We start from the raw sequence: 12,338 nt of genomic DNA, 5'->3' as shown, positions 1-12,338 counted from the left end.
CTGAGCTCAGCCACTCTGCTGGGAAATAATATGGGCACGGAGCGCAAAAAGAGCGAGATGAGGAGGTAACTGGGCTATATAGTCCATCCCACCTGCAGTAAATGGCTATTTACCCTTATTGCGTGTGCAATTAGGGCCGTCATGACTCATAGGATGCGAAAGCATCTATGCTACCACACCAGCCTTCACCATTTCCCCAAGGAAAGACAGCGCCAGTGCATTATGAACCTCATTTATCCTCCTCTCTGCATCAAACACATTCATGCTGCCTTAACTGAAAACTGTCATTTCCACGTTGCAAATTTGAAAGTCAGGCCAAAATGCCATCGCTGTCAATTTGGGGAAAACGGAAAACTCATGCTACAACATTTCAAATGTGAGACTTTCAAAGTAATTAGGCTTTGGAACTTTTCGAAGGTTTTAAGATAATCACAGGACTGGGAAACCTCCCAAACTCGCCTTAACCATGGCCTGAACAGGCTAACGTTATGCCTGTTTGGTTCGTTAGCTAGCTAACTAATGCTAACGTTAGCTAGTGAACGCTAACTGTCAGAGCAGTAATTAAAACATATTAACAAACATACTTGCTTGATAACTTACCTTATTTATTCTTCTTCAAAAGAATTAAAAAAAGTGGACTCAGCAGGCTGCCCTCAGTGCCCCGGCCTGCAGGGCTGGACTGGCATCTGAAAAGGGCCCAGGCACTTTTTGATCACTGAGGGCCCAGCGCGCATATATGTATATTTATATATACACACACTTCTGTCTAATTATCATTAATCCTCCATTTAATCCTTGTAAGGTGTTCATGTTTTTGTTACATAGAAGATATTCTGGCCCAGTGGACCTGGGACTAAAGGAGGGGAAAAAAACTGCTGTGCACCCTCATGTTCCCTTCATCCTGCTTGTGAAGTTCTGAGTATCTTTGTTTTTGAGGATAAGAGATAGAGAGAGGAGGATAACTAACTTTATTTTCCAGATGATGAGCCCTGGCCAGTGAATCTCATTGTGAAAAAAGTATTCATACCATTTTCCTTCAGCAAAACCTGAAAATGGGTCCCACAGACCCAAGCCAGGGATAAGCAAAGCAATATTTCACCAACACACACAACACTGTATAGAAAAGGAGCACCAGCACCACACACACTGTTGTATGTTCTAAGTCTTACTGAATCAAATTGAACATGTAGTAATAATTTCCTGGGTTCAATTATTTTATTTATTACTCAAAATTGCTCCAGTCCACAGATACTGTCAGTGAGCTTACTGAATGGAACCCCCGCCCCCCAGGCATAAACTGTAATGCAGCTTGAGACTGATCAAAAGAGCCTAAGATAGTGCTTATGTCTGTGTATTTTTTTTCTCGGACACGTCATTTTTTTCACTACAGCAAAACCAAAAAAATATACCAAATGGGTATTTTTGTGACTGATTTGATGAAGTCAGGATGACAACTTGGTCTCGGTTTCAAACTTTCAGGCAATGGGAAACGAAACGCTGAAGCGCCCAATAGCTACACTGCATTGGCTAGCGGGTGTGTTGAGATGAATTCTAACCTCAGTCTCTCCCTGCTGGGTCACGTCTCCTATCTCCGTCTCCTCCTCCTCTGGTTCCCCAGCTGGAACCATCTCCGCCTCCTCCTCCTCCTGTTCATTCTCCACCACCTGTGCGCTCGTTGATGATGTACCGGCGGCCCCACTGCCCCAACCTGAGGTCGAGCAGCCAGGTTCCGCATCTCCCACGGCCCCACTAACCGAACCTGAGCTCGAGCTTGTGCTTTTAAAAAACATATCGGTGATTTTAGCGCATTTTACTGCGTCGTCTCTTGGTTTTTGTTTTCTCTTTTCTTTACGCTTGTCATGGCCACTCTTTTGTTTCTCCATTTCGCGTCCTCTTTCCACCAGAGCTTTAGCCGAATATAGCCAAGTGAAGTCAGCTAAACTTGGGTTTATAATGATGATGATGACTTGGGTCAAGTGGGCCTGTAGGGAGGGGCGGGCCTTTGACAACGTTAGGCATTCTCATTGGACTAGCGCTCTGTGCGTCAGGAGAAACATCCAATGGGCCCCGACGTGTCATTGTTTTTACCGTTGCAGTCAATAAAAAATATAATATATATATGTATATTTTATTTACGGCCCTCGGAGGGCCCAGAGGGCCCAAATCGCGGGAGGGCCGTTCGGGATATGCCCGAACGGCCAGATAGCCAGTCCAGCCCTGCCGGCCTGTGTGCTGGACTGCTGCGTTGCTGACATAGACCTAATATACTTTGCTGAGGGGGAGAGACTGAATGTCGCATGCATGCACACTTCTTCTTCTTTGAATGCGCAGTGGGAGTGAGACTGTGTTGCTACTTATTGTTGAATGAGCTTCACTCTAAATAAAGTCATCTTCCCTCTAAACACTAAGTTTTTTGCATTTTTCACCATGCAACTAACTTTTACTTCATAAAAATCAGTCATAAGTGCATATGGTAATTAACCTAGTAAAGTTAAGGAATGTATGTATGTCAGGGCAGCTATTGGACTTTACAGTGAAGATGTATTGTATATAGATAATCCATGAGCCTAGTCAAGCGGTGAAGTTGTAAAGCAATGAGATTGCTGAGATTTTCTCATGAGAATGAGAAAAAAGTGATCAGAGCTTCATCCTCTGTGGCTGGTTGACTGTTAGAGCTTCCAGCTGCCTCTAACTCCCACACCTCAAAAAACAAATGTCCCTCACAGGGTAGACATCTCAGGTGATGTTCTGACTGGGGTGGTTTATACAATCTATGTGTATAACTGTTTGTGTTCTACCACCCAGGTATAGACAATAGTGATCCATCAGCTACTATTTATAACACTCTAATGCTATTTATAACACTCTCATGCTCTCTCCTTCACAGTGACGGTGCTGCTGTCAACACAAATAATTATTAACTTCCAGAAATGGATGTTAATGACATGATTTTTATCCACAAGGACAATTCTTTCCAATTCTTCAAAAAAATACAGTTATATTTACTTCTGCGTCCTGCATGTCTTGTGTTGAAAAATTTGCCCATCACCCTGTGACACACACACACACACACACAGACACACAGACACGAGGAAGTTAACCAGCTTCGGCTGCTGCTGATTGGTTGGCAGACACCTCTGTTTCTATTGGCCCTCAGTCTCCATGTTTCTGATCCTGGACCTGCTGAGATGTCCCAGGCCATTGTTGGTTTTGATCCTCATACATTTAACTTTGTCCTGAGCGGGCGGGAGTGCAAAGTTGTACCATCTGAAACGGCTGAAGAGTGCTCACTGCAGCGGGTGGGCGGAGGTGCAAAGTGACGCTTTGTAGGCAAAAAAAGAGCACCGCCACAAGTGCGCATTGTGCCAGGAAGGGCTCTCGGACGTGAAACAGTGGAGGGTTATCGCTTCTCGGCCTTTTGGCTAAGATCAAGTGTAGTATCTGTTCTTATCAGTTTAATATCTGATACGTCCTCTATATGAGGACTACATATTAAATGGATTTTTAGGCACAGGGGTTGAAAAAGGGGCTTGCTCCGTTCACTCCATGCATCGACCCGGTACTGCAGTGCCGCCGGGAACGGTGCACTCTTCCCAACTCTTGTGAAATAACAAAACCAGCGGTACATGGTGGTAGTTTCAGGGAGCCATTGTATTCTGACTTCTAAAATGGAACTTTAATCTTTAGAAAAGACGCAGTTTATGAGCACGTCGTGGGATTGAGCTTCCCTGGTTTCTCTGTATGACCATGAACACCAAACTACACACAGAGAACAGAGGAGCTTTACAGACACACACTAAGTTATCTGAGAGTCCCATTTTCAGCTGCAGAGAGCAATCACATCAGGGAAGTCGACGTGCCGGCTCAACATCAGCCTCTCAAGCCAACTCTCTGGTAAAATAGGGGCAACGTATGGTTCCAGCACCTATGTAACACATATTTGTCACGGGGACTGTGGCTTACGGCCACACCGCCCTGAACACGCCCGATCTCGTCCGAACTCGGAAGCCAAGCAGGGTCGGGCCTGGTTAGTACTTGGATGGGAGACCGCTTGGGAATACCAGGTGCTGTAAGCATTTTTCTCTCTTCTCTCTGCATGTCTTTTGTTGAAACATCTGTTGATCACCCTGTGATCCATCTTGCTGATCCTGGATCTGCTAAGGTGTCCCAGGTCATGGTTGCCTTTGATCCTCATACATTTAACTTTGTCCTGACAAAGGAGCAGTTCCAAAAAGTCAAACAGGGACTGCCTTTGCATTTGACGCAGTCAAACTGCATGTGCCTGGAGAAGCCAAAAGGCTTACAGCACCTGGTATTCCCAGGCAGTCTCCCCATCCAAGTACTAACCAGGCCCGACTCTGCTTAGCTTCTGAGATAAAACTCTGGCTTTTAGTCTGCGAAAAGAGAGTGAAAGTGAACTCCACTTTGAGATGGCTCTGGGATTGGGCCGACTGGGAGAATTGCTTGAAAAAAACCTCTACACCCAATGAGCGGTCAGAACAAAGCCTCAAGACCCCTAGTCTTTTGCACAGAGTAAAAGACAAAGCAGCCATTGAATAGGGCCCGATTGTTCCTACCTGGTCGGCCGAGGAGCCAGCGTCTCAACCAAGCAAAGCTCACCGTGGGGAAGGTGGCTATGCCAACTAGCCTGATGCACTGCTCCCGCAGTGTCAAATACTCGTACTCTGGTTTCTCTTCATAACGTACAAGTCTTTCGCCTTTTACTAAAGACTTCCGTGGAGAGCAGCATTAATGAGTTGTTTCTATTTTTGGAAGGCTTTACCTTTGCGGGTGAAGCCCATTCTGTCTGTGCAAAGGAAATCTTCTTGCTGTGCCAAGTGACTTCTCGGAGTAGAGTCACCTTATTTCTTGAGACCGTGCCCATGTTCAAAGCTGGAGCGCTAAATTGTTGTTGTTTGAATGGTGCTCAGTGGAGCGGGCGGGAGTGCAAAGTTGTACCATCTGAAACGGCTGAAGAGTGCTCACTGCAGCGGGTGGGCGGAGGTGCAAAGTGACGCTTTGTAGGCAAAAAAAGAGCACCGCCACAAGTGCGCATTGTGCCAGGAAGGGCTGTCGGACGTGAAACAGTGGAGGGTTATCGCTTCTCGGCCTTTTGGCTAAGATCAAGTGTAGTATCTGTTCTTATCAGTTTAATATCTGATACGTCCTCTATATGAGGACTACATATTAAATGGATTTTTAGGCACAGGGGTTGAAAAAGGGGCTTGCTCCGTTCACTCCACGCATCGACCCGGTACTGCAGTGCCGCCGGGAACGGTGCACTCTTCCCAACTCTTGTGAAATAACAAAACCTGCGGTACATGGTGGTAGTTTCAGGGAGCCATTGTATTCTGACTTCTAAAATGGAACTATAATCTTTAGAAAAGACGCAGTTTATGAGCACGTCGTGGGATTGAGCTTCCCTGGTTTCTCTGTATGACCATGAACACCAAACTACACACAGAGAACAGAGGAGCTTGACAGACACACACTAAGTTATCTGAGAGTCCCATTTGCAGCTGCAGAGAACAATCACATCAGGGAAGTCGACGTGCAGGCTCAACATCAGCCTCTCAAGCCAACTCTCTGGTAAAATAGGGGCAACGTATGGTTCCAGCACCTATGTAACACATATTTGTCACGGGGACTGTGGCTTACGGCCACACCGCCCTGAACACGCCCGATCTCGTCCGAACTCGGAAGCCAAGCAGGGTCGGGCCTGGTTAGTACTTGGATGGGAGACCGCTTGGGAATACCAGGTGCTGTAAGCATTTTTCTCTCTGCATGTCTTTTGTTGAAACATCTGTTGATCACCCTGTGATCCATCTTGCTGATCCTGGATCTGCTAAGATGTCCCGTGTCATGGTTGCCTTTGATCCTCATACATTTAACTTTGTCCTGACAAAGGAGTGTTGTGGAGGAAATAGGGCCGAGTACACTGTCGGTTAGCAGTCCATTGGGGAGTTTATTGAACAAACTGTCACAGCAAATATGCATACAGGATGTACAAAATGTCCACCGTCTTCATACTGTGAACCAACTTTATACTGGTTTAATCATAACATGCATGCGTCATCCGGTCTCAATCTCTTTCTGCGACGCCAAGCGTCTGCCCTAAATGTAAACAGCCCATACTACCTTTTACCCATATTCGTATGAGCCGAACAACAAAGCACAAGATGTAACTAGGCCAGATGTCATGAGGATGTCATGACATCCTTCTCCCACATAGTCCCCCCTGAAATCACTTTTCAGTGATTTAATAAAGAAATAATCTAAAATGAAAGAAAATCATCCCACATAGTTAATTAAGAATTAATTAACATAATCAACACTAAATCATCCTAATAATTCTACAATATCAATCAACGGGACCATTTTGAATCAATGAAAAGGAATATATATATATGTGTACTCGAATCACATTAAATGATTAAATTAAATTAAACGACATTGAATTCAACAACACTACAAGTTTTACATTGCCATCACACTTGTCCACTGTCCGCAGTGCATAGGTGCGAAAAACCCACCGACTGCTACTTCCGTAACTCATGTTCTTATCTTGGGAAAACTCACCTACGGCCCCACCCCACTTGGCGACCGACCACTTTACCAAGGTCGCACTCCGAACAGTCGACCAACACAATTGGCAATGGACATATCCGTGATCAGTTTTGATTGATAATAAACATAGAATGAATACACGACCATCAACCCAATTAATCACAGTTTTGTATCAAGTACAATACATAAAATTATGGATTATCACACAACAAAAGTAATAAAAAGCAATGTAATGCAGCTCCTCCAGTCCCGTCCCATCTCCTGTACTCTGGTGTCGTCTCCTCCTGGCCGAACATCCGTCTGGCTGGGTCTGGAACTGCTAAGCTAACTCTGGGAGGAGAGGTCGCCAGTACATCACTCCCAATCAAAGAGATCTTCAGCATCTCTTCTCCCTATCAGACTAACCTTGGTTCCACCCTCAAGGAAAGAATCATGTGAACCGTCCGTTGGTAACCTTCATTCGTTGGCCCGCTCTCCCATGCGTTGGTCCTCAGACCTGGTCTCGCATGGTCATCTGCCTCCTGGTTTGTTCCATACTCCGTTTGAACATCACTTGCAGCAACCACCTTCTCAGAATGGGTATAATGCAACACACCAATAGGGCGACCATTATGAATATTGACAATATAGCTAATCCCGCCTTCACTGCCATCGCTCCCCACTCTCCCAAAATCCCATCCAGACCAGTCCACCACCCTTCACTGCCACCAGCATTACTCTTCAGCTCCTCTTTCAGCTCCCTGATCTTCTTCGTGGCCGTTGTAAACGTACCATCAGCTGCAGTGTTCCCGGGTATAAATGTACAACATTTTTCCCCAACCATCTGGCAAACGCCACCTTTCTCCGCTAATATCCAATCCAAAGCCTGTCTGTTCTGCCAAGCCATCCTACTCGTCTCATGTAGTTGTTCTCCAAAGGCTGCAAGCCCTTCACTCGTGTAGTTAAGAATTCTCTGTTGGTTGTAGTATATGTAATTAATCCACTCCACATTTTTGTTAATCGTGATCCACGGCAAAATAGACTCAAATCCAGCTGCAACCTCACTGCATGCTTTGAACTCAAAAGGAATCCCTCTCGGCTGCCCTATTGCATCCAAGTAAACGTGCTTGTCCATTATGTAGTCACCACTAGATCTTTTAATTCTCCCATTTTCCACATCCAACCCCAGTAACTCGTTTACCTTGTCATACACTAACACAACCGAAGTCTTCATCCTCACAAGTGCACACAGGCCTATCCACCTGTTGGGTAACACGTTTAACAAAACGTCCTCTCCACACATCCAATAACTATCAGCTATTGGGTGTGTCTGATCCCCAAACAGGTAGAGAGTCGGAATTGTCATTTCTATATCCTCACATTTTTGATCCAAAGGAACCAGATTTTCATACCACACAGGTGTCCTGATAAATATTGGTTTCATATTTGCGTGTGGAAACCAAGATAAAACCCATGTGACGTTGCATTTAACGGTAGTATTACCTACGTGAGTTCCACTGTCATTAGTAAATCCACCACTCGTGAAGCATTCAAACTCACCATCGTAATCTACTCTACAATCAGTAGGAGGCCCATCCTGTGTTGTGCTAAGATTAAATTCCGCACAGGACGACTCCAATTTGTGGCCCCTCCCTTTTTTGAAAAAGTCCTGTAATTTATTTCCCCCAAACATCAATCTGCACTTAATTCCACACATCGGAAGCTCAAACAATAACCATTTATCCTTCTGAGGTGTAAACCTACCTTCTCTGCATTCCCGTTGCTGGACCACTGCACAGTCCCTGAAGGTGTGTGGCTCTGGAACAACAACAGGCAATGCCCCCGGAGCGTCTGCGCATATGAGGCACTCCGTCGCCGTTAGTTCTCTCGTAGTGTACCATGCCCACCTATACCACATATTCTGTGCTGCCTTCCCCCACAAACCATCTTCCACAGTTACACTGTTTTCCTGTCTCTTCCTGTGCATGTACCCTCCATATGTTCTTGGATTAACATGATTATTCCGTCCTGTAGTGCTAATGGCATCAAGTCCCCCTAGATTTTCACGAGACATCTTCCTATTCTTACCACCGTTATGAACAACTCCTTTCTGGCCCGAGGACACCCTGATCTTCTCAGATTGTCCCTTCGTTGCAGCGTCCGGAGGCGGTGATTTGGTCATCTCCTCCACCGGACCCATGATCCACACTTCCTCACCATCCTTTATTCCAACGTACTTAAATTCAAGCTTAACATCTGCCTTTTCATGACTAGCTCTAGTGTGTATTGCTGGCAAAGTTTGTGGCGTGGCATGGTCTGAGTGGGTTTGTATTGTTGCATCATACTCATCTGACCCAGGCTGGCTACTTCCCCTGTGGGGTGGTATCCTCACGGGACCCCTTCCCGCCTCCCCTGGATGCGGGATGCCGTCCCACATCTCCAGGCCTTGCTCTCCTGAGCCCATGCCGTCGGCCAACACCCACACCTGGATGCTCATCAGTGTCAGAAATCTTAACATCTTCCTTTTGTTCATTCTTCCCCTCGGGCTTAACTCCGTCTGTGCCTTTAGCCCGAACCTTAGTGCAGTGATTCAAATGGTACCATGTGTTGCTACCTTCCACTTGAACTGCCGTCGGCGTTGCTCGCACCACTGCGTACGGACCTTCTCGTCTTGGCTCGTGCCACTTCCTTCGGAATACTTTGATGTACACCTGGTCGCCCGGCACCACTGGTCTCTCAACCGGCTGTACGAGACTCACATCTCTGGACTTTTCCTGTAGATAGATTGTTCTGTGGATTGCAGTCAGTTGCCTCATGTAAGCTTTCAACTCTGTTTGCAGCTGCTCGAGTGGGGGCCCTTTAAATGGACCTCTCAACTGAGGTGCCGGCATGGGTCGACCCGTTAGCATTTCATGCGGTGTTAGGTGCGTGACTCTATGAGTCTGCATACGATAGCTCATTAGTGCAAGCGGCAAAGCATCTACCCAGTTTAGTTTAGTTGAAGCACAGATTTTATTCAATTTCACTTTCAAAGTTCCATTGATTCTCTCAACCATCCCTTGACTTTGTGGGTGATAAACGGCCCCACAGCGCTGCTTGATCCGCAGCTGCTGCAGAATGCCTTTCGCAACCTTCTGAACAAATGCTGAGCCGTTATCTGAGCTAATCTCTGCTGGAATGCCAAACCGAGGAATCACTTCTCTTACCAAAAACTTCACGACCGTCTCTGCTCCCAAATCCTTGGATGGAGTTGCTTCGACCCATCGGCTGAAACGATCAATCACCACTAGCATGTACCTTTTCCCTTGTACTGTTTTAATCATGTCCACATAGTCTATGACCAATGACTTAAAGGGTCCTTCTGGCACCAGAATGTGTCCCACTGGTGTCTTCACACCCTTTCGCACATTGTTCTGTGCACAGATTTCACATTGACCCAACACTTCATCAACCATTGCATGCATGTATGGTGACCAATAACCTTGTTGTTTTACCTTTTTCACTACCTCTCCCCTGGCACAGTGATACACACTGTGAACATCAGAGATCAGCATTGTCAGCAGAGCCACTGGTGCCACCAGGAGACCATCATGTGATCTCCACAATCCCTTCTCGTTCTTCGTGGCGCCTCTCCGCGTCCAGACATTGTGCTCCCCCACCCCTGCTTCCTGTTGCATTAGAATGATGTCCTCTGGCGTAACCTCTGGCTCCAGTGACACCATTGGTGCCAAAACAGCCACCTGGCATCCTGATGCTACTTTCGCTGCTTCATCAGCCGCGTTATTACCTTTACTGACAATTTCGTTACCTTTCCGATGTGCCTGGCACTTTATCACTGCCAGTTTCGAGGGGAGCATCATGGCTGCAATCAGCTCCCTCACTTGGACCTTGTGTCGCACTGGACTCCCGTCTGCCCTTCTGAACCCTCTCTGCTTCCAAACTGCTCCAAACAAATAGCAAACACCATGAGCACATGCAGAATCTGTGTACACATTTGCAACCTTACCCTTCGCCAGTCGACATGCTTCCGTTAATGCCTTCAGTTCAGCCAACTGTGCCGAACATGGCTGTTCACACTTCTCAGCCTTCACCGTCACAAAGTCTCCGCCTTCCTGCTTCACAACTGCAAACCTGCATGATTACCCAAATGATCTCTGAAACATGAACCATCCACAAATTAGGTGACATCAGCCCGCCCAAGCGGAGTTGCTTCTAGATCAGGTCTCAATTTGGTATATCTCATAGTTTCTGCTACACACTCATGTGGTTCTCCTTCAAACTCGAGTGGAATGACATCCGCCGGATTCAATGTAGTACACTTCTGTATTCTCACATCCGGATATGTCAACAGATGCATAAACTGCAAACACCTTGCCTGAGTCACAACATACTTTCCCTGATTTATTAGTTCTGAGATGTTATGGTGTGTCATGATGTTGACTGGATACCCCATTGTTATTGTGGATGCTTTCTCATAAGTATACTGCACTGCGGCCAACCCTTGATAACACGGTGGCCAGCCTTGTACAACATTATCCAATTTTGTACTGTAATAAGCAATGGCTTGTTTTCTTCGACCACTACACGTTTCCTGCATCAGCACTGCAGAAGCGTACATGTTGTGTCTGTTCGAGACATATAAGAAAAATGGCTTCTCATAGTCTGGTATTGCCAGTGTTGGTGCTTTTTGCAAATCCTGTTTCAAACTTTCGAAGGCTAACTTAGCCTCGCTGGTCCACTCCAGTGGTGCTTTCAACCTTTGGTCTTTGGAATGTTTCATGATCCCTCTCAAGGGAGCGCATTTAATTGCATAATCTTCTATCCAATCTGCACTGAAACCTGTCATCCCCAAAAAGATCATCATTTCCTCGATTGTTTTTGGACATGGTGCTTTACTTACTCCCTCCAAGTGTGTTGGGGAAATAGCAATCGTTCCCTGCGAGATTACCCTCCCCAGATAATCTACTTTAGGTTGACAATACTGCAGTTTCGATTTAGAAACTTTGTACCCTCCCTCTGCCAGCCTCTCAAGGATCTTCATAGAGTCCTGATGACACGCCTCAAGTGTTGGTGAGCATAGCAAGAGATCATCAACATAGCGTAGTAGGGTACCGTTCAATGCGAGGCCCTCTAGGTCCTGTCCAAGGACCTGGTTAAACATATGAGGGCTGTGTTTAAACCCTTGAGGAAGTCTGGTGTAAGTGTACTTCTTACCTCTGTATGTGAATGCGAAGAAATACTGGGATTCCTCGGCTAGAGGAATGCTGAAAAATGCAGAACATAAATCGATTACTGTGAAAAACTTTGCATCAGGAGGCACGTTGGTGAGGAGTGTGTATGGATTTGGCACTTCTGCTGGCCAATCTTCCACAATCGCGTTTATCATGCGCAAGTCATGTGCTAACCTGTATTTAGATTTGTCTGCCTTCAGGACTGGAAATATTGGAGTATTACACACACTGACTGTCTCAACCAACACTCCTTTTCCTACAAAACCTTCTACTGTCCCACTTACCCCCTCTTCTGCTTCTGGCTTGAGTGGATACTGAGGACGATTAGGAAGTTTAACATTAGGTCTCAATTCTACTCTCACTGGATTAGCAGATTTCACCAAACCAACATCGGCCTCATTCTTAGACCACACTTGGTTTGGGACATGAGCTATCATTTCTTTCAACAGATCACTCTCAACCCTTTCTGTCTCACTTTGCTTTGCTGTCTGGACTGATTGGTTCGCCAATGCCATAACAGCCTGCGGTTTCGCCAATGCTGATACGCTGCATAGGATTTTA

General features: G+C 46.1%; 5 non-coding genes across 5 annotated transcripts; all 5 read left to right on the top strand.

Annotated features, from left to right (window-relative positions):
• The first annotated feature begins 3,402 nt into the window (after positions 1–3,402).
• On the top strand, positions 3,403–3,593 carry LOC142368403 (U2 spliceosomal RNA). The gene has a single exon (XR_012767342.1). It is a non-coding gene; the product is annotated as a U2 spliceosomal RNA (small nuclear RNA).
• A 364-nt stretch (positions 3,594–3,957) lies between these two features.
• LOC142372440 (5S ribosomal RNA) lies at positions 3,958–4,076 on the top strand. Its single transcript, XR_012768244.1, has one exon. It is a non-coding gene; the product is annotated as a 5S ribosomal RNA (ribosomal RNA).
• Positions 4,077–4,680: 604 nt separating this feature from the next.
• On the top strand, positions 4,681–4,793 carry LOC142373230 (U5 spliceosomal RNA). The gene has a single exon (XR_012768433.1). It is a non-coding gene; the product is annotated as a U5 spliceosomal RNA (small nuclear RNA).
• Positions 4,794–5,097: 304 nt separating this feature from the next.
• On the top strand, positions 5,098–5,288 carry LOC142367756 (U2 spliceosomal RNA). Its single transcript, XR_012767168.1, has one exon. It is a non-coding gene; the product is annotated as a U2 spliceosomal RNA (small nuclear RNA).
• A 364-nt stretch (positions 5,289–5,652) lies between these two features.
• Positions 5,653–5,771, top strand: LOC142372374 (5S ribosomal RNA). The gene has a single exon (XR_012768228.1). It is a non-coding gene; the product is annotated as a 5S ribosomal RNA (ribosomal RNA).
• Positions 5,772–12,338: the final 6,567 nt, after the last annotated feature.

This window comes from Odontesthes bonariensis, chromosome 2, assembly GCF_027942865.1.
Source record: "Odontesthes bonariensis isolate fOdoBon6 chromosome 2, fOdoBon6.hap1, whole genome shotgun sequence".
In the NCBI taxonomy this organism is placed as follows: Eukaryota; Metazoa; Chordata; class Actinopteri; order Atheriniformes; family Atherinopsidae; genus Odontesthes; species Odontesthes bonariensis.
The sequence above is the reverse complement of the archived record's forward strand: the minus strand, read 5'-3'. Positions and strand labels throughout refer to the sequence as shown.